Source organism: Cherax quadricarinatus, chromosome 13 (assembly GCF_038502225.1).
Source record: "Cherax quadricarinatus isolate ZL_2023a chromosome 13, ASM3850222v1, whole genome shotgun sequence".
Taxonomy (NCBI): Eukaryota; Metazoa; Arthropoda; class Malacostraca; order Decapoda; family Parastacidae; genus Cherax; species Cherax quadricarinatus.
In genome coordinates, this window is record NC_091304.1 from 34,496,541 (window position 1) to 34,517,761 (window position 21,221).

The 21,221-nt window shown below is 42.0% G+C and overlaps 1 protein-coding gene across 1 annotated transcript in view; it reads left to right on the plus strand.

Annotated features, from left to right (window-relative positions):
- Arp3 (Actin-related protein 3) overlaps nucleotides 1-21,221 on the plus strand; it is a 115,580-nt gene that overhangs the window by 60,007 nt on the left and 34,352 nt on the right. The window lies entirely within an intron of this gene.

Consider the following 21,221-nt stretch of genomic DNA (forward strand, 5'->3'; position numbering starts at 1 on the left):
TAAGAAATAATGGGAATCAAATTAATCCGTGCAAGACACCCCAAAGTATGAAAAAAAAAATTTTACCACATGAAATATTAATTTTAATACACACAAACTGAAAAAGACATGCACAGTTACATGACACTTACCTTTATTGAAGATCTGGTGATGATTGATGGGATGGGAGGAGGAGTGAGTCTTAGTGTTTAGAAGGGGAATCCCCTTCCATTAAGACTTGAGGTGTCAAGTCCTTTTCTGGGGTTACTTCCCTTCTTCTTTTAATGCCACTAGGACCAACTTCAGAGTCACTGGACTTCTGTCGCACAACATATCTGTCCATTGAGGCCTGTACCTCCCGTTCCTTTATGACTTTCCTAAAGTGGTTCACAACATTGTCAGTGTAATAGTCACCAGCACGGCTTGCAATAGCTGTGTTAGGGTGATTGTCAAAAAAGGTTTGCACTTTAAGCCACATTCCACACATTTCCTTAATCTTTGAAGTAGGCAACTTCTTCAATTTCTCTCTCCCCTCCTCCGAAGCAGTTTCCTCAGGTCTGGCCTCTTGCTGTTGAAGTTGATCTAGCAGCTCATCAGTGGTTAGTTCTTCATTGTCCTCCTCCACCAACTCTTCCACATCATCCCCACTAACCTCCAACCCCAAGGACTTTCCCAATGCCACAATGGATTCCTCAACTGGCATAGGATTCCCAGGGTTAGCCTCAAACCCTTCAAAACCCCTTTGGTCTACACATTCTGGCCACAGTTTCTTCCAAGCAGAGTTCAAGGTCCTCTTAGTCACTCCCTCCCAAGCCTTACCTATAAGGTTTACACAATTGAGGATATTAAAGTGATCTCTCCAAAACTCTCTTAGAATCAATTGAGTTTCTGAGGTCACTACAAAGCACCTTTCAAACAGAGCTTTTGTGTACAGTTTTTTGAAGTTTGCAATAACCTGCTGGTCCATGGGCTGCAGGAGAGGAGTGGTATTAGGAGGCAAAAACTTCACCTTAATGAAGCTCATGTCCCCATAAAGTCGCTCTGCCACGTCTGTAGGATGACCAGGGGCATTGTCTAACACCAGGAGGCACTTAAGGTTTAATTTCTTTTCAGTTAGGTAATTTTTCACATTGGGGGCAAATGCTTGGTGTAACCAGTCATAGAAGAAGTCCCTAGTGACCCATGCCTTACTATTTGCCCTCCACAGCACACACAAATTAGCCTTGAGGATATTCTTTTGCCTGAACGCTCTGGGAGTTTCTGAGTGATACACTAATAAAGGCTTCACTTTGCAATCACCACTAGCATTGGAACACATCAACAGAGTAAGCCTGTCTTTCATAGGCTTATGTCCTGGGAGTGCCTTTTCCTCCTGAGTAATGTACGTCCTGCTTGGCATTTTCTTCCAAAACAGGCCTGTTTCATCACAATTAAACACTTGTTCAGGTTTCAGTCCTTCACTGTCTATGTACTCCTTGAATTCCTGCACATATTTTTCAGCTGCTTTGTGGTCCGAACCGGCAGCCTCACCATGCCTTATCACACTATGTATGCCACTACGCTTCTTAAATCTCTCAAACCAACCTTTGCTGGCCTTAAATTCACTCACATCATCTCAAGTTGCAGGCATTTTTTTAATTAAATTCTCATGCAACTTCCTAGCCTTTTCACTTATGATCACTTGAGAGATACTATCTCCTGCTATCTGTTTTTCATTTATCCACACCAATAAGAGTCTCTCAACATCTTCCATCACTTGCGATCTCTGTTTCGAAAACACAGTTGAACCTTTGGCAAGAACAGCTTCCTTGATTGCCGTTTTCTTGGACACAATAGTAGCGATGGTTGATTGGGGTTTACTATACAACCTGGCCAGCTCAGAGACACGCACTCCACTTTCATACTTAGCAATTATTTCTTTCTTCATCTCTATAGTAATTCTCACCCTTATTCCTGTAGGGTTGGCACTAGAAGCTTTCTTGGGGCCCATGGTCACTTATTTTGCATATAAAATTACCAAAAACACTGTAATAATACGAAATGTTCCGATTGTATGCTTGGATATTACCGCGGAGGCTGGCTGGTAAACAATGGCACCGGCAGAACATGTGAGGCTGGCTCAGGCCGCACATTAGACGCGTCTCGGACGAATAGCGTTGAGTGGGTTTTTTAGTGGTATGCGAGGCAAAATCTTAGCGATAAAATGTATCGGTATGCGGATTTAACGTTATGTGATGTCAACGGTCTAATTGTGTTCATCAACCCCTTGAGTGTCGCAACCTCAAATTTTGAGGTGTCACCTGGTGTCACACAAATTAAAAAAAAAAAAAAAATTCTTATGAAATGATAGAGACTCTTTTTCCCGATGGTAATGACACCAAAAGTACGATATTTGATGGAAAACACGGAATTACGCTCTCGTAAAGTTAGTGACCTCAGAGATATTAACCCTTTGACTTTTGGTCGTAGATATTCGTCTTACGCACCACTGTTTCGGACATATTTATAAGCGTAAATTCTAGTGGCTTCAAATCAAGCAGGAGAAAGCTGGTAGGCCCACATGTGAGAGAATGGGTCTGTGTGGTCAGTGTGCACCACATAAAAAAAAATCCTGCAGCATGCAGTGTATGAGAAAAAAAAACTGACTGTTTTTTTGGATTAAAACGCTGTCTTTGAAGTGTATTTTCGTATAGTATTTATTGTTGTATTCTCGTTTTCATGGTCTCGCATGATAAAATGGAAAACACATTACAGAAATAGAGATGAATTTGATTATTTTCATGATGAAAACGACCTTGAAATTGAGTTCAAAATATCGGAAATGTTCGATTTTTACCAATGTTCAGGAGTAAGCAAATCACACCACACGTCCAATACACGTCAATTGGGGAGTCTAATATTCTTTCACTAGTGCACTGATATTATTTATACCATTTTTTACAATAATGCAATAGTCTGCAAAACAGTAATTTTTTTACTTTTTGTATGAATAAAAAATCAAAATAGTAAGCAATAGTAATATAAGAGGGGCCTAGAGACATGACAAATGAACAGAGGATATGTTATTTTAATGCCAAGAATGTCTAAATTGTTTATTCTGGACCCTCTTTTGAAATTGACATCTTTTTTAATTTGCGTGAAATTGGCCAAATTGCCAATTTCTGACCACCTTATTGGATAGTTCAAATCAGTAATTTGGCAGTTTCTTGTACTCAACTGATAGAAAAAATGGAGTTCTAAAGAAATAGCTATGAGTTTGGTCAACTGGAACAACGGAATTGGGCAAAAACAGGGTGCAAAGTCGGCAAAATCGCCGATGTGTATATGTCGCCGAGACACGCTTACTTTGCGGGAGAGTAATTCCTTGACTTTTCGACCAAATTTCGTACTTTTGGTGTCATTACCATCGGGAAAAGATTCTCTATCATTTCATAAGAAAAATTTATTTTTTTTTTTTTGTTTTCCAATAATTTTGTGACATAGAATGACATTTTCAGAAAGGGGCTTGCGACAGTCAAAAGGTTAATGAATCGGCGATTTCCCCAACTTTGAGCCATATTTTCTGCTAATTCCATTGTTCCAGTTGACCAAACTCTTAACTATTTCTTTAGAACTCTATTTGTTCTATCGATTTAGTACAAGAAACCGCCCATTGACCGATTTCAGCTACCCAATAAAGTGGTCAGAAATTGGCAATTTGGCCAGTTTCACACAAATTAAAAAATATGCCAATTTCAAAATAGGGTCCCAAATGAACAGTGCAGACATTCCTGGCTCTAAAATAACATTTTCTTTGTTCATCAGTCAAGTCTCCAGGCCCCTCTGATATTAATCTTGCTTTCTATTTTGAATTTTTATTCAAACAAAATATAAAAGATTTACTGTTATGCAGACTACTGCAATATTGTAATAATTGTATAAATAATGTCAGCCCATTCATGACTGCATATTAGAATGGCTACTTGGACATTTATTGGACAATGACATCATTTGTTTACTTTTGAACATTGGTAAAAATCAAACATTTCCTCTACTTTGAGATCCATTTCAAGGTTCTTTTCATAGTAAAACCAATCAAAATCACATCTATTTCTATAATATGTTTTCCATTCTGTCAAATGAGACCAAGAAAACGAGAATACAACCATAAATACTATACGAAAATACACCACAAAGTTGGCGTTTTAATTAAAAAAACGGTCTGAGTTTTTTTTTTTTCATGCACTGCGTGCTGCAGGATTTTTTTTATATTTTATATGGTGCACACTGACCACACAGACCCATTCTCTCACATGTGGGCCTACCAGCTTTCTGCTGCTTGATTTGAAGCCACTGGAATTTATGAGTATATATATGTCCAACAAGGTGGCTCGTAAGATGCATATATAACCGAAACAGTCAAAGGGTTAAATATGAATGTACATATTTTTCTATTGTATTTCTCTTCTTTATGAAAAGAGTATAAATAACCAGATCATCTTACTGTGTTAGTCACCTCTGTTTCTTGCTACCTTTTTTCCTCTCATTAGTTTTTAGGATGTGGGGTGTCATAATACCTATTTAACATGGTTCTCTTGGAAATGATTGCTAGTGTTTTGGGGAGAGATGTGGGCTTGTATAAAGTTAGAAGTGTCACAGTAGCTCTTTGCTGATAACTACTCTTAAGAGTATAAAAAGTTGGAGTAATTTAGAAGAGTGGCTTTAGCCTACTCTCAGGAGTTTTCCCAAGAGAGGGGGAGTTCCACATGACAGCTTTTAAGCTTTCCTTGTTTTAGTTATAATTGATGATCCATTTGGGATTTTCTACCTGTGTCCAGGTTTCTTTGTTAATGGAAGACCTGGTAGTTACTTCTCTGCATCCACACATGAGGCCGCCTGTTGTCGTCTTCCTGTGGCATTGGACAATATTACAGTGAGATTCCTGTCAGCTACTGGTTTTCTACCTTGAAGATGATGGCTGTACATTTTTACCTGATCTCTGGTGTAGATACTGCTCCTGGTGTGAATATAACTTTCTGGTTTACTTCACCTATCCATCCTTACTACATTTGGTGGAGCCCATTTTCTACCTGGTAATCTGATTTTGCATTAGGGCATTCTAAACATTCCTCCTGGTCTCTTTTGTGTAGACTGTGGAATGTATTTCATGAAGCATTAAACCCATGTGCAGTCATTCAGTGCAAAGAGTGACGAAAGCTAGATCCTGTCTGCTAATCACATGCCTAGCAACTCTATTCAACTTTGTTGTGAGGGAAATTCCTTTGCTATTCGAATGAGGTTTATGTCTTTGCATGTTTGGAATGTGTGTGAACGGTTCAGTTTGGGTTCTACCTGATGAGGATGTGTGTTGTGCTCAATTACCAAGAGTCCTCTGTTTTTACCATGGAGTTTCACGTTATCGTCCCTACTCATGTTCTAATTATTGGCTGTGGGTAATCTGATAGTCTACTGGAGCTCCATTTGTCCTGGTACAGTATGTTTCAGTGCATCCTATGGTTTAAGAGACTCAGGAATGGCTCTTTCATTTCCACTAAACACAGAATTGGAACTGTTGGTGGAACGGCCATATTAATATTCGTAGGTAATGAAAAAGTGGATAAGGAGATGAGCTTTCTGCTGTAGTAACCTTTGCATTGCACTGACATTTTGTGCCACATTCATCAGTATATCCTCACAGCATGGTGGACCTTACAGATAAGCAACAAGTTATACTGAGTTTGTCATGTAGGGGGGTAATGATTAGGGGAATAATCGGGGAATATGGGGGTAAGCGGAGGGAGTCAGTAGGTAGGGGACAGGCGAGGCAGTAGGAGGGATGAGTGCGGAGGTAGGTAGGTAATGTGAGGTCACTGGTGACTACAACTTCACCTCTCATTACTCTACCCACCACTCCACACTACTCACCCTCTCACTACTTTAACTAAACATAAATAAATGGAAATAAGAATAAATAACAGGGACAGCGAATATTACTATTCTACTCAAACACAGTTTATTATTAAGTCCTTGTACAATAATATATTTGGGAACAGGAGTACATCATTGGGGTTTAGATAAATGGGGTGGTACACATAAGCAGTGAGTCAGGGAACACAATCAACTTGACGAAAATGAATATAACTTACAATATAGTACAGAGGACAGTTCACTACAGGAACTAAGCCACAGGTCCCAAGACCTATACAGCACGAGTAATGCGCCAAGCCAGTACTCTGCCCAATGCCTCCAACAGTCTCCTCCAGAGACTTCAGCAGCCTTCTCCCAAGCCCTGCACCCCAGCAGCAGCTCCGCTCGAATCTCTCTGCTCAGCTGTTCCTTGGGCTTATATCGTGGTCCAAGCACCCTCCACAACCACGTGTACGACCTGACGCCTAGGTCTGAGGCGTCAAGAACAAAAGACCTCAGACGTGGGCGTGGCTACAGACGTTTCCCAAGGCAAGGTGTGACCATATAATTGGTTAAATTAGGTCTCCCCAGAGACCTCACAAGCCCAGCTTGACTACATCACATCCCCCTTTCTCCCCCAATTTAAAATATCTGAGAACTAGGACAATTTGTCCTAGTTATTAGACTATTTTAATCCTAACCCCTTAAATCGATTACAATACAAAGACAAAATTATACATAATGCTAAATTATTCCACTACATATATTTCCCTCAACCTCCTCATCTACCACAAGGCAGCATAATCAGTACACCTGGCAGTTGACCAGCATAATAGTTGGTCTCTGGTGCAAAGCCTCCTTACCCGTCATTTCTCCTTAAACCTAAATATCGGGCTCCAGCGCCTTCCCTACTTCTACTAGAAATGCACTAGCCAATGCTAGTCACCCTCGCACGTTAACCATTGGGCCAAACCTCTCTAGGCTTCTATGGCGTGGAAAACTGCTCCAACGGGTTGCATTCTTTCAAGTAACTGCAACTGGACCACTTCACGACCACCAAGGTCGCATTTTCGGCACACTTCACATGCACACTACAACATCTGAAAATCGAGACAGGGCAGGCATCGCAGCTAAGACCCTCCATTATCCTATGCCACTACTAGGATTCACTGGCCTCATAAAACAAGGCGGCCATAATCACTGGACCGTTTTCAAGGTCACCTTATTTCACACAGGTAACACTAACACTTCTGGCAAGTCAAAGTAGGCTGGGGACATCTCACACTCTCAACTGTCTCTCATGGCTGGCAGGACATCCCCGCATACCTGTCGCACAGGTCGACCAGCAAGGCAGGACACACCTCCATGCCGCCCTTGAAAGCAGGCTGGTCCCAGCAGCTGGAGTCCATCTCCGCGGCTCACGTCCTTCCACATCTCCGAGGATGGCAACTCCTTCATAGTAGATTCTCCTGTCCTGGCGCACCAGCCAGAATCCCTCACACACCACTGCAGCATCACCGCCATCTCCTCTTGAGTTAGGCAGCATCGCAGCACGGCCACAGCATCGCAGCACGGCTACAGCATCGCAGCACGGTCCCAGCATCACAGCACGGCCGCAGCGTCTCAACATCACAGCACGGCCACAGCATCTCAACATCACAGCAGCACACAGCACGGCCACAGCATTGCAGCACGGCTACAGCATCTCAGCACGGCCACAGCATAGCAGCACGGCTACAGCATCTCAGCAGCATCACAGCAGCCGACATCAGCAGTAGCAGGCTATGGTCAGTTTCTCGAGGTGAGGTGAGGTCATTTCAGGTCATCAACAGCAGGTGCGGTCACCCATCCCTGGCAACTGCGGGTAACTGGCGGTCCGTGGGTGATGGTCACAGAGGCTGGGTGACGCAGACAGACACCCACTACACTGGATGACAGACCAGGGCAGCAATACATCTACTGGGGCACATCAACTGAGTGACTGGGCACATCAGGTGGATAATAATCATAGGTATCTCTTCAGTGGGTGACAGTTGTGGGCTAGTCTTCCAAGGTGGGCTGGGTGACTTCCCATTCCTCTGTAAATATTCAATTTCGGCCAGTAATTGCTTCCCCCAAAAGTCTCACCCAAATACTGATATTCTCCACCATTTATCTCAAACCAACAACCAATTCCACCAAATATAATATTACACCCAAACAATTATTCAGACCCACCGTCTAAAAAAGGGTCAGTTAAGGTCACTAGGATTATAATATCATTATAATAACACACAAAATCAAATGGTAGCATAAGTATAACTGAGCAGTCAAAAACAAGGCACGTGGGACTGGTTCCTACTATAAAAATAAGAACCACCACCGCTTAGACACCATGTCATGTAGGGGGGTAATGATTGAATAGGATATAAGGGGAATATGGGAGTAAGGGATTATGTAGGGAGGGGAGAGGCAGGCGAGGTGGTAGGAGTGAGATGATTAGCGGAGGTAGGTAGGTAATGACAGGTCAGTGGTGACCACCACGACATTCTCATTAACTCTACACTACTCACTAACATATGCCTCGCCCATTCTTCACTCATATAAACATAAATAAATGGAGAAAATAACGGGGGCAGTGAATATTACTATTCTACTCAAACACAGTTTATTATTAAGTCCTTGTACAATAATATATTTGGGAACAGGAGTACATCATTGGGGTTTAGATAAATGGGGTGGTACACATAAGCAGTGAGACAGGGAACACAATCAACTTGACGAAAATGAATATAACTTACAATATAGTACAGAGGACAGTTCACTACAGGAACTAAGCCACAGGTCCCAAGACCTATACAGCACGAGTAATGCGCCAAGCCAGTACTCTGCCCAATGCCTCCAACAGTCTCCTCCAGAGACTTCAGCAGCCTTCTCCCGAGCCCTGCACCCCAGCAGCAGCTCCGCTCGAATCTCTCTGCTCAGCTGTTCCTTGGGCTTATATCGTGGTCCAAGCACCCTCCACAACCACGTGTACGACCTGATGCCTAGGTCTGAGGCGTCAAGAACAAAAGACCTCAGACGTGGGCGTGGCTACAGACGTTTCCCAAGGCAAGGTGTGACCATATAATTGGTTAAATTAGGTCTCCCCAGAGACCTCACAAGCCCAGCTTGACTACATCATAAGTTAGGCAAAATGTGGGGTGCTTATAGGTGATCTGCTCTGTTTTGCATATATGTTGTGCACATATTAGCCATTTTGAATCACAGAATCATTGAGGTACCTACTGGTACCTGTGAAACTTGAGGTAAGCCCCTTATGAGTTAAGCAGATGCAGTATATTTTAACCTACTATAGAAGCTTAAATTTATTATTATTATTAACACACTGGCCGATTCCCACCAAGGCAGGGTGGCTCGAAAAAGACAAACTTTCACCATCATTCACTCCATCACTGTCTTGCCAGAAGGGTGCTTTACACTACAGTTTTTAAACTGCAACATTAACACCCCTCCTTCAGAGTGCAGGCACTGTACTTCCCATCTCCAGGACTCGAGTCCGGCCTGCCGGTTTCCCTGAATCCCTTCATAAATGTTACTTTGCTCACACTCCAACAGCACGTCAAGTATTAAAAACCATTTGTCTCCATTCACTCCTATCAAACATGCTCACGCATGCCTGCTGGAAGTCCAAGCCCCTCTCACACAAAACCTCCTTTACCCCCTCCCTCCAACCTTTCCTAGGCTGACCCCTACCCTGCCTTCCTTCCACTACAGACTGATACACTCTTGAAGTCATTCTGTTTCGCTCCATTCCGTCTACATGTATGAACCACCTCAACAACCCTTCCTCAGCCCTCTGGACAACAGTTTTGGTAATCCCGCACCTCCTCCTAACTTCCAAACTACGAATTCTCTGCATTATATTCACACCACACATTGCCCTCAGACATGACATCTCCACTGCCTCCAGCCTTCTCCTCGCTGCAACATTCATCACCCATGCTTCACACCCATATAAGAGCGTTGGTAAAACTATACTCTCATACATTCCCCTCTTTGCCTCCAAGGACAAAGTTCTTTGTCTCCACAGACACCTAAGTGCACCGCTCACCCTTTTCCTCTCATCAATTCTATGATTCACCTCGTCTTTCATAGACCCATCCGCTGACACGTCCACTCCCAAATATCTGAATACATTCACCTCCTCCATACTCTCTCCCTCCAATCTGATATCCAATCTTTCATAACCTAATCTTTTTGTTATCCTCATAACCTTACTCTTTAAATAACAAAAAAAAAAAGGCACAATACCGTGACTAGAACGATACACAAATAGCCCACACATAGAAGAGAGGAGCTTACGATGACGTTTCGGTCCGACTTGGACCATTTACAAAGTCACACTAACTGGAAGTGGAGCAGAACGGCTATATATAGGCAGGAAGAGGTAGTGGTGGTAGTAGTAATAGTAGTAGTGGTGGTAGTAGTAGTAGTAGTAGTGGTGGTAGAAGTGGGGAACTAAGGAGGAGCAGCCAGTCAAATATGAAGAAAGGGGAGCACTGCAAGGGAGCTAGGTGCCCACAGAGGGAGAGCAAGTGCACAGAGGTGGGGGGAAGGGGAAGTGATGAAATAAATAATGAAGGAACAGAAACACGTGACAGAAGAAAGACAAATAAAGGAAAGAGGAAAGCGGAAGAGGGAGAGGAAGAAAAAATGAGGAATCGGGTTAAGTCACGGGTGTTCTGAAGTTTGGAGCATTTTACAATGTAGTGGGAGAGGAAGGCATCTACAGAGACGAAGCCACGACTAAGATTCATACAAGGAAAGTTGTGTATTAGAGAGGATTCAACAAGACGGCGACTGTTAAAGTTGGAAGTAGGGAAGACAGTTTTAGCAGAAGACTAGTCTATAGGATGGCTGTGATCTCTGACATGACAGAAAAGAGCATTGTTAGTGTAGACAAGCCTAACACTATTTTTGTGCTCCCTAAGTCTGTCAGAAAGAGATCGGCCAGTTTCTCCAAAATATTGAAGAGGACAGGAGGAGCAAGAAATAGAGTAGACACCAGGAACATCTGTAGAGGGAGGAGAGGTATGAACACCCGTGACTTAACCTGATTCCTCATTTTTTCTTCCTCTCCCTCTTCCGCTTTCCTCTTTCCTTTTTTTGTCTTTCTTCTGTCGCGCGTTTCTGTTCCTTCATTATTTATTTCATCACTCCCCCTTCCCCCCACCTCTGTGCACTTGCTCTCCCTCTGTGGGCACCTAGCTCCCTTGCAGTGCTCCCCTTTCTTTATATTTGACTGGCTCCTCCTCCTTAGTTTACTGCTGCTGCTGCTGCTGCTGCTGCCGCCGCCGCCGCTGCTGCTGCTTCTGCTGCTGCTGCTGCTGCTGCTGCTGCTGCTGCTGCTGCTGCTGCTGCTGCTGCTGCTGCTGCTGCTGCTGCTGCTGCTGCTGCTGCTGCTGCTGCTGCTGCTGCTGCTGCCGCTGCCACTGCCGCTGCCACCACCGCTGCCACCACCGCCGCCGCCACCACCACCACCACCCCTTCCTGCCTATATATAACCGTCCTGCTCCACTTTTGGTTAGTGTGACTTTGTAAATGGTCCAAGTCGGACCAAAACGTCGTCGTAAGCTCCTCTCTTCTATGTGCGGGTTATTTGTATAACCTTACTCTTTCCTGTATTCACTTTTAATTTTCTTCTTTTGCATACCCTACCAAATTCATCCACCAACCTCTGCAACCTCTCTTCAGAATCTCCCAAGAGCACAGTGTCATCAGCAAAGAGCAACTGTGACAACTCCCACTTTATGTGTGATTCTTTATCTTTTAACTCCACGCCTCTTGCCAAGACCCTCGCATTTACTTCTCTTACAACCCCATCTATAAATATATTAACCCTTAAATGGTCCAAACGTATATATACGTTTTTTCAACATCTGAAAGTATGTAAAAAAATGTAGATCATCTTTTTTGTTTTACATTTGAAAACGTGTAAAAAAAGCTTTTATCTACATTTGTTTTGTTATATTTGAAAATATGTAAAAAAAAAGTAGATCTACTTTTGTAGCACTACGAATTTGAACGTCGATCTGCTTGGGCCGTTTAAGGGTTAAACAACCACAGTGACATCACACATCCTTGTCTAAGGCCTACTTTTACTGGGAAATAGTCTCCCTCTTTCCTACAAACTCTAACTTGAGCCTCACTATCCTCATAAAAACTTCACTGCTTTCAGTAACCTACCTCCTACACCATACACCTGCAACATCTGCCACATTGCCTCCCTATCCACCCTGTCATACGCCTTTTCCAAATCCATAAATGCCACAAAGACCTCTTTAGCCTTATCTAAATACTGTTCACTTATATGTTTCACTGTAAACACCTGGTCCACACACCCCCTACCTTTCCTAAAGCCTCCTCGTTCATCTGCTATCCTATTCTCCATCTTACTCTTAATTCTTTCAATTATAACTCTACCATACACTTTACCAGGTATATTCAACAGACTTATCCCCCTATAATTTTTGCACTTTCTTTTGTCCTCTTTGCCTTTATACAAAGGAACTATGCATGTGACAGTGATTTTTAGCTTGTTCTTGTGTGGAAAGTATGCATGATATGCATAGTAAAAATGCATTTGAAATTTTACAGTTCCTTCTCATCCCTATCCTGTCTGGTGGCAATTTTGGTACCTTAGTACAGTACTCTCCCATAGTAGGTTGGTAGAAGGTAACTAATCATGGAGGTACTGTACTACTATCCTGTCATAAATCTGTGTGTAAGGGAAGACCGTTTAATGTTTTGCACTCTGGCAGGATTTCTGGTTTTTCCTTATCACATAAACATAACACGCTACATAAACACGCTAGATAACAGGGATATCTTGCTACTCCTACTTACACTTTGGTCACACTTCACAGACACGCACATGCATATATATATATATATACATTCATCTAGGTTTTTCTCCTTTTTCTAAATTGCTCTTGTTCTTCTTTATTTCTTCTATTGTCCATGGGGAAGTGGAAAAGAATCTTTCCTCCGTAAGCCATGCGTGTCGTATGAGGCGACTAAAATGCCGGGAGCAATGGGCTAGTAACCCCTTCTCCTGTAGACATTTACTAAAAAAGAGAAGAAGAAAAACTTTATAAAACTGGGATGCTTGAATGTGCGTGGATGTAGTGCGGATGACAAGAAACAGATGATTGCTGATGTTATGAATGAAAAGAAGTTGGATGTCCTGGCCCTAAGCGAAACAAAGCTGAAGGGGGTAGGGGAGTTTCGGTGGGGGGAAATAAATGGGATTAAATCTGGAGTATATAAGAGAGTTACAGCAAAGGAAGGGGTAGCAGTAATGTTGAAGGACCAGTTATGGAAGGAGAAAAGAGAATATGAATGTGTAAATTCAAGAATTATGTGGATTAAAGTAAAGGTTGGATGTGAAAAGTGGGCCATAATAAGTGTGTATGCACCCGGAGAAGAGAGGAATGTAGAGAGAGATTGATTTTGGGAGATGTTAAGTGAATGTATAGGAGCCTTTGAACCAAGTGAGAGAGTAATTGTGGTAGGGGACCTGAATGCTAAAGTAGGAGAAACTTTTAGAGAGGGTGTGGTAGGTAAGTTTGGGGTGCCAGGTGTAAATGATAATGGGAGCCCTTTGATTGAACTTTGTATAGAAAGGGGTTTAGTTATAGGTAATACATATTTTAAGAAAAAGAGGATAAATAAGTATACAAGATATGATGTAGGGCGAAATGACAGTAGTTCGTTGGATTATGTATTGGTAGATAAAAGACTGTTGAGTAGACTTCAGGATGTACATGTTTATAGAGGGGCCACAGATATATCAGATCACTTTCTAGTTGTAGCTACACTGAGAGTAAAGGGTAGATGGGATACAAGGAGAATAGAAGCATCAGGGAAGAGAGAGGTGAAGGTTTATAAACTAAAAGAGGAGGCAGTTAGGGTAAGATATACATGTAAACAGCTATTGGAGGATAGATGGGCTAATGAGATCATAGGCAATGGGGTCGAAGAGGTATGGGGTAGGCTTAAAAATGTAGTGTTAGAGTGTTCAGCAGAAGTTTTTGGTTACTGGAAAGTGGGTGCGGGAAGGAAGAGGAGCGATTGGTGGAATGATGATGTAAAGAGAGTAGTAAGGGAGAAAAAGTTAGCATATGAGAAGTTTTTACAAAGTAGAAGTGATGCAAGGAGGGAAGAGTATATGGAGAAAAAGAGAGAGGTTAAGAGAGCGGTGAAGCAATGTAAAAAGAGAGCAAATGAGAGAGTGGGTGAGATGTTATCAACAAATTTTGTTGAAAATAAGAAAAAGTTTTGGAGTGAGATTAACAAGTTAAGGAAGCCTAGAGAACAAATGGATTTGTCAGTTAAAAATAGGAGAGGAGATTTATTAAATGGAGAGTTAGAGGTATTGGGAAGATGGAGGGAATATTTTGAGGAATTGTTAAATGTTGATGAAGATAGAGAAGCTGTGATTTCGTGTATAGGGCAAGGAGGAATAACATCTTGTAGGAGTGAGGAAGAGCCAGTTGTGAGTGTGGGGGAAGTTCGTGAGGCAGTAGGTAAAATGAAAGGGGGTAAGGCAGCCGAGATTGATGGGATAAAGATAGAAATGTTAAAAGCAGGTGGGGATATAGTTTTGGAGTGGTTGGTGCAATTATTTAATAAATGTATGGAAGAGGGTAAGGTACCTAGGGATTGGCAGAGAGCATGCATAGTTCCTTTGTATAAAGGCAAAGGGGACAAAAGAGAGTGCAAAAATTATAGGGGGATAAGTCTGTTGAGTATACCTGGTAAAGTGTATGGTAGAGTTATTATTGAAAGAATTAAGAGTAAGACGGAGAATAGGATAGCAGATGAATAAGGAGGCTTTAGGAAAGGTAGGGGGTGTGTGGACCAGGTGTTTACAGTGAAACATATAAGTGAACAGTATTTAGATAAGGCTAAAGAGGTCTTTGTGGCATTTATGGATTTGGAAAAGGCGTATGACAGGGTGGATAGGGGGGCAATGTGGCAGATGTTGCAGGTGTATGGTGTAGGAGGTAGGTTACTGAAAGCAGTGAAGAGTTTTTACGAGGATAGTGAGGCTCAAGTTAGAGTATGTAGGAAAGAGGGAAATTATTTCCCAGTAAAAGTAGGCCTTAGACAAGGATGTGTGATGTCACCATGGTTGTTTAGTATATTTATAGATGGGGTTGTAAGAGAAGTAAATGCGAGGGTCTTGGCAAGAGGCGTGGAGTTAAAAGATAAAGAATCACACATAAAGTGGGAGTTGTCACAGTTGCTCTTTGCTGATGACACTGTGCTCTTGGGAGATTCTGAAGAGAAGTTGCAGAGATTGGTGGATGAATTTGATAGGGTATGCAAAAGAAGAAAATTAAAAGTGAATACAGGAAAGAGTATGGTTATGAGGATAACAAAAAGATTAGGTGATGAAAGATTGGATATCAGATTGGAGGGAGAGAGTATGGAGGAGGTGAATGTATTCAGATATTTGGGAGTGGATGTGTCAGCGGATGGGTCTATGAAAGATGAGGTGAATCATAGAATTGATGAGGGGAAAAGGGTGAGTGGTGCACTTAGGAGTCTGTGGAGACAAAGAACTTTGTCCTTGGAGGCAAAGACGGGAATGTATGAGAGTATAGTTTTACCAACGCTCTTATATGGGTGTGAAGCATGGGTGATGAACGTTGCAGCGAGGAGAAGGCTGGAGGCAGTGGAGATGTCATGTCTGAGGGCAATGTGTTGTGTGAATATAATGCAGAGAATTCATAGTTTGGAAGTTAGGAGGAGGTGCGGGATTACCAAAACTGTTGTCCAGAGGGCTGAGGAAGGGTTGTTGAGGTGGTTCGGACATGTAGACTGAATGGAGCGAAACAGAATGACTTCAAGAGTGTATCAGTCTGTAGTGGAAGGAAGGCGGGGTAGGGGTCGGCCTAGGAAAGGTTGGAGGGAGGGGGTAAAGGAGGTTTTGTGTGCGAGGGGCTTGGACTTCCAGCAGGCATGCGTGAGCGTGTTTGATAGGAGTGAATGGAGACAAATAGTTTTTAATACTTTACGTGCTGTTGGAGTGTGAGCAAAGTAACATTTATGAAGGGGTTCAGGGAAACCGGCAGGCCGGACTTGAGTCCTGGAGATGGGAAGTACAGTGCCTGCACTCTGAAGGAGGGGTGTTAATGTTGCAGTTTAAAAACTGTAATGTAAAGCACCCTTCTGGCAAGACAGTGATGGAGTGAATGATGGTGAAAGTTTTTCTTTTTCGGGCCACCCTGCCTTGGTGGGAATCGGCCAGTGTGATAATAATAAAAAAAAAATGTAATGAAAACAAGAAAAAATTTTGGAGTGAGATAAACAAGTTAAGAAAGTCTAGGGAACGAATGGATTTGTCAGTTAAAAACAGAGTAGGGGAGTTAGTAGAGGGGGAGCTGGAGGTATTGGGTAGATGGCGGGAATATTTTGAGAAACTTTTAAATGTCGACGAAGAAAGGAAGGCGGTCATTTTGTGCACTGGCCAAGACGGTATAAGATCTTTTAGGAGTGAACAAGAGCAGGATGTGAGTGTGGGGGCGGTGCGTGGGGCATTACGTAGAATGAAAGGGGGTGAAGCAGCAGGAACTGACGGGATCATGACAGAAATGTTAAAAGCAGGGGTGGGGGATATAGTGTTGGAATGGTTGGTATTTTTGTTTAATAAATGTATGGAAGAGGGGAAGGTACCTAGGGATTGGCAGAGAGCACGTATAGCTCCTTTAAATGAAGGGAAGCGGGACAAAAGAGATGGTAAATATTATAGGGGAATAAGTTACTGAGTATACCAGGAAAAATGTACAGTAGGGTTATTATTGAAAGAATTAGAGGTGAGACAGAGTTGGATTGCAGATTGAGCAAAGAGGCATTAGAGTGGGTAGGGAATGTGTAGATCAAGTGTTTACATTGAAGCATATATGTGAACAGTATTTGGATAAAGGTAGGGAAGTTTTCATTGCATTTATGGATTTAGAAAAGGCATATGATAAGAGTGGATAGGGGAGCAATGTGGCAGAAGTTGCATGTGTATGGAATAGGTAGTAAGTTACTAAATGCTGTAAAGTGTTTTTATGAGGATAGTGAGGCTCAGGTTAGGGTGTGTAGAAGAGAGGGAGATTACTTCCTGTTAAAAGTAGGTCTTAGACAGGGATGTGTAATGTCACCATGGTTGTTTAATATATTTATAGATGAGGTTGTAAAAGAAGTAAATGCTAGGGTGTTGGGGAGAGGGGTGGGATTAAATTATGGGGAATCAAATACAAAATGGGAGTTGACACAGTTACTTTTTGCTGATGATACTGTGCTTATGGGTGAGTCTAAAGAAAAGTTGCAAAGGTTAATGGACGAGTTTGGGAGGGTGTGTAAAGGTAGGAAGTTGAAAGTGAACATAAATAAGTGTAAGGTGATGAGGGGATCAAATGATGTAGATAAGGAAAAATTGGATATCACATTGAAGAGAATGAGTATGGAAGAAGTGAAAGTTTTCAAATATTTGGGAGTTGTCAGTGAATGGGTTTATGAAGGATGAGGTTAACCATATAATTGATGAGGGAAAGAAGGTGAATGGTGCATTGAGGTATATGTGGAGACAAAAAATGTTATCAATGGAGGCAAAGAAGGGAATGTATGAAAGTATAGTGGTACCAACACTCTTATATGCGTGTGAAGCTTGGGTTGTAAATGCTGTAGCGAGGAGGTGGTTGGAGGCAGTGGAGATGTCCTGTCTAAGGGCAGTGTGTGGGGTAAATATTGTGCAGAGAATTTGAAGTGTGGAAATTAGGAGAAGGTGTGGAGCTAATAAAAGTATTAGAGGGCTGAAGAGGGGTTGTTGAGGTAGTTTGGTCATTTAGAGAGAATGGATTAAAGTAGAATGACATGGAGAGCGTATAAATCTGTAGGGGAAGGAAGGCGGGGTAGGGGTTGTCCTTGAAAAGGTTGGAGGGAGGTGGTAAAGGAGGTTTTGTGGGCAAGGGGCTTGGACTTCCAGCAAGCGTGAATGAGCGTGTTAGATAGGAGTGAATGGAGATGAATGGTTTTTGGGACCTGACAAGCTGTTGGAGTTTGAGCAGAGTAATATTTAGTGAAGGGATTCAGGGAAACTGGTTATTTTTATATAGTTAGACTTGAGTTCTGGGAATGGGAAGTACAATGCCTGCGCTTTAACCCTTAAATGGTCCAAACGTATATATACGTTTTTTCAACATCTGAAAGTATGTAAAAAAATGTAGATCTTCTTTTTTGTTTTACATTTGAAAACGTGTAAAAAAACTTTTATCTACATCTTTTTTTTGTTATATTTGAAAATATGTAAAAAAAAGTAGATCTACTTTTGTAGCACTACGAATTTGAACGTCAGTCTCTTTGGACCGTTTAAGGGGTAATTAACCCTTTCATGGTCGACAGGCCCTCTCCCAGACTTGTTCTCAGGGTCGAAAAATATTCTGAAAAAAAAAAAAAAAAAAAATTTTTCTTATGAAAAGAGTTTTTTTTTTCTAAACTTTATAAGCTAAAATTTTTTTTTTTGCCATCAATACTTACCAAGATATGGAGGCGTGAAGTTGACAGAAATTGAACTGCATATGGTAACAATGCCGAATGCCGGTCACCCGTAATTGTTTTTGTTTTTTTCTACTTTTTTTATTATTTTTTAATATTTTTTCTTTTCAAGTAACTTTTATGGCCTGTGAGGCCAATATGAGGACTATTTTGTAAATATTTACTCTTTCTATACTACATAATAACTGCACAAACACTGTTGTCATTATATTGTTTACAAAACTTTTTTACACAAACAATATAAAATGTTGCTTATTACTATTTTTCTGTAGTATTTTATATACACTTATACAGTCACAGGACATGTTTCTAGAAGTTCTGCAACCTGTGGAAGTCTTTGAAACATGGTGTCATGCACAATGATGTTTTACACTTCTCACACATAAAATGAGCGTCTGCGTTGTTGTGGGCGTTTTTTTGTATGTGCACAGATGCCGTAACACCTCTCCGGAGCCTTTTTCTTGACAGCAGTGGCAGGCAGTTTTATTAGGAAGTGATCCGCAGTCCTCAGACGAGAAGGTAGTTGTTGATAATTTAGTGGGCGGTTTTTTAATGCAGGTGTTGTTCCTTGGTACTTGAATATTATTTGTCTGATGACACACAAACAAAATTTGCCATATGGTGGTTTGTTTCTTGTCCTCATCTTATACATATTATAAGCATTGAGCATGGAAATTTCCAGAATATGGAAAAAGAGTTTTATGTACCACTTGTAAATCTTGCGAACACAATCGGCAAACCCAATCTGCATGTCACATTTGTCCACTGAATGCATATTGAGAGTGTAGTCCATCACAGCTGCAGGTTTTAGAATGGGTTCATTGGTCTCTATTCTGCCTGCCAGTGTTTGTCATTTCATTTGGGTGAACTGATAACAACAGTGTGACATCTCGTTTATCATGCCACTAAAATGCCATGATGTCATTGGCAGCAAACGCCTGCACCTCACCTCTACAAGTGCCAGCGTCAAACCTGGGCATATGCTTACAATTTCCACGCGCTGTGCCACACACATCTGTCAAGTTCACTCACAAAAAATCACCAAGTGAGGGGCTTGTGTACCAGTTATCAGTATATAATATATGCCCCTTACCAAGATGTGGTTCCATCATTGTTCTAACCACATCACCAGAGATGCCCAATAACTTCCTGGTATTTTGCAATGTATTACTTCCACTGTACACAATAATATCCAATACAAGACCACTGTAGCAGTCACAAAGTACAAACAACTGTATACCAAAGTGTTTCCTCTTGCTTGGTGTATACTGCTTGAACGACAGTCTTCCTTTGAATAGGATCAGACTCGTCAATAACAAGCTTCCTAAAGGGATAAAAATACATACTGAATTTCTGTTTCAGATACACAAACAAATTCCTAATTTTATATAACCTGTTGTTTCTGTCAGGCCTGGTTTTGTCTGAGAAGTGAAGCATACATAATAGTAGCATAAATCGATTCACTCGTAATTTATCACTGAAACCTGGGGTTGCAATCAGGCGGTCTGTTGACCAGTATGATTTGACATTGTGCTTATACACATGTGGAATAAGCATTATTGTGGCAAAGAAAAGATACATCTCAGCCACAGTTGTCTCATTCCACTGGTGTAGGCATGATTTTGGTGAAAGTATTGTGTTTGCCATGGTGTAATCGAAGTATCTGTTGCTTTCCCTGACAATAATTTCCATCAGGGGTTTGTCAAAGAATAACTTGAAACATTCTAGTTCAATGGCATTGTTCCCAAGTGTACAAGATGGCTGTATTCCACTTTGACTTTCATCAAAGTGATGGGGATTGGGAACAAAATTGTCAGCTTCCTGCCAATCGCAGGTGTGGTCTGCTGGTGGGTACTGGATATTGACAGGTGGTTGTGGTTGTGGAGGTTGGTGTGGTGGGTGGGGGGGGATGGTGGCCTTTGTTGTAGTTTAGCTGAGTCAGTGGCGTGGGTGGCAGCATGGCCCACTGCTGGTGCCTCATGGCTGGCACCACCACTACCACCACCAGATGCATGCACATTTTCCATCCCAATTGCAACACTATCCTCTTCATTTTCACTATCTGTTCCTGTTGTACAGCCATGGGATGTACTCCAAGATGTACTCCTTCCTTTTGGAATAGCATATGGCACACTACCAGAGCACATATAGTGTCATATATACTGATGCTTCACTGGAGAATATTCTACTTCACTCTCGCTACTGGAAATGTTTTCAAGAGCTTGGAGTTCATATTCACTATCACTATCATCACCATTGCTCACATCTGAGTCATGGATATGGGAAAATACGAGTTCCCTCTTTCTTTCTGGTACAACCGAACGTGAACAAGACGGCCCAGCACCAGAGGTGGAAGGTTGAGGGTCATCTGAATTTTCCTCACTATTTCTGGTATTGTGGTCATTAGTTTCAGTCACAGCCTCATCAAAACCTTGAAACTCATCCTCATTGACACTTCCATCTGTATTAGAACTGTCATTGGGGAAGAAAAGTGCCGCAGTTCACTGAGAGAGTGAGGAGTTTCTTACCGTGAGGCATGGTGAACAAGGTGTACTAAAATGGCGATCCCACAATGCACCATTGAGTCTCCGAATTTCTCCCTGCCATGCACACTGACCACGCAGACCCATTCTGTCACATCTATGCCTACCAGCCTTTTCCCGCTTGATTTGAAGGCGCTAGAATTTATGCCTACTAGTATGTCAATAACCCTGGCACACAAGACGTGCTAGTACGTCGGAAACCCTGAAAGGGTTAAAGGAGGG